The sequence below is a fragment of the Python bivittatus genome, unplaced genomic scaffold (genome assembly GCF_059951505.1).
Source record: "Python bivittatus isolate LINGU-HERP-01145 unplaced genomic scaffold, Pbiv_v1 ctg000000_np1212, whole genome shotgun sequence".
Lineage (NCBI taxonomy): Eukaryota > Metazoa > Chordata > Lepidosauria > Squamata > Pythonidae > Python > Python bivittatus.
This window is the reverse complement of record NW_028277028.1, coordinates 5859016-5861049: the sequence shown is the minus strand read 5'-3', so window position 1 is coordinate 5861049 and position 2034 is coordinate 5859016.

Sequence of the window (2034 nt, the reverse complement as noted above, 5' to 3'; positions counted from 1 at the left end):
TTGTATATCTTTGAAACTAAGAAAGGGGGAGGATTAGTAATTTGAATAAAGGTTGTCTGATCTTATGGAGTTGACTTGACAAATACATGCAAGGAAGCGAAGGTATAGGTTTAATCACGAATGGTCTAAAATGGATATCATACAATTTGAACTTGAGTCATTTAGATTGTTGTGGGTGCAAACAAAAGTGAGAAACCATAGTTTGATGATAGCTGTCTGTTACATTCCAATGAATGGTGATAATGGAAGAACCAGGGATGAATTTGGGCAAGAGAAAAAGTATTCTGTTATATGAAATGAATGGATGGGTAGGCACAGAATGAGATAGTATAGAAGAAGTGATTGTATCACTCAGAGACCCAAGAATGAATGCAAATACTGGCTCTTTTGTGAGCATCTGTTTACAAAAAAGTCCGTTTCAAATATGTGGTTTAAGTACAAATCTATTTATACATTCCATGGAAAAGGAATGGATCAAAAAGCATGATGATTTAAAAATAAAAAGAGAATGCATGAAGTAGTATTGTAGAGATTCTATGGGCATAATAATGATGTGTCAAAAAGGGAAACTGAAACAAATACTACAAATGTTAGTGTCCAAGAACAAAAAATTATGAAAAGAAAATAATACATATTATTCAAATGTTGAAAAGTAGAAAGCCTGAAGACATATCGGGTAATTAGAGAAATATTAATGTGTGTGAAAACTGTATCAGGCTTGACAATTGAAAGAATGCCACTAATATTCCTCATACAAAGGGAAAGATAGCAAGAGTGAATGAAAAAAATGCAGAGGGATTAATTTGTTTGGCAGAATTCTGTTCTGAAGCATACAAAAAGTGACAATGAGAAAAAATTGGGAATTGCAAATTTTTTGCTCTTCACCAGATAACTGAGTAGGGTATGAATGAGAAATGAAGAAAATGATAAAATGAATAGCCTGGAGCTGAAGGTTGGTTTCTGAATGTGGTAAAAGTAATATGCAACAGAAGTGGAAAATGGGATGTTTAGTAGATGACTCAATACTGAGTAGGGAGTAAGACAAGGATGGTGTGATGTGCTCTTTAATGTATTCATGCATAAAGTTACAAACACTTATGAGGTGTTAGAGGTATTTTGATAGGGGTACCTTCTTATGCATTTTCTTTGCTTTGTCTAACAGTGCTTATCCCCAAAAGGGAACAACCATGATGGCTTTGTACGTATGAACTGCTGCCTCCTTTTCTTTGGATGTGTGCGCTTTAGAAATCCAATACAACTACAAGACCACGTGACGGACACATAACACCGTTGAAACAGTTAGTTAGGAGCCAGTGAAGACCATGGGGCACAGAAATTAGCCAGTGATGGATACCAGGCCTCGGATCAGAACCTGGACCAACATGAGCATAATAGGGCCAATCCGGAATAATAGCGATTACTACATTGTGCCTTCTTCAAATACATAGTCAATACAATTGTTTGGATATGTTTATAGATACCTGATAATCATAGTCATTTATCCTTTACAACAAAAAAAGGACGATACACATGCAGATTAAAACAAAAGAAGGATAACAGCATCAAGCACAAGAAATTACACTTGAATTAAAAACACCACTTAACTGCTATCGTTACTGCTCTTTTTCTTTCTAAAGAATACGCTGCTACCCGTTACTACAACTGCCAACCTTGCACACCTTTCTGACTCTCTGTGAAACTTCCTAGGTCGCCTTGAACGACCCGGAAGAAACCAAAATGACGCTCAGGGGATCCAGGAATTCATATTCCTAGCTATTCGAATGCGGTTCTACATTTCTATCTCTATGTCCCAAGCGTCTTTTTTTTTTTATGGGCGACTAACTAAATCATACTTCATACGCTCAAATGTGATGGGAGAGGCGGGCTTTATCCAAGAACGACAACTTTCACCGCTAATGGACATTTTCATGATGGCCAATATGTAAATCTCCTTCGGAGGTTGAGCGAGGTGGACGTATCGGAAAACCAATGAGAAAGCTAGGGGTTGAGGAATGGCGTGGTCGAGGGCCAATG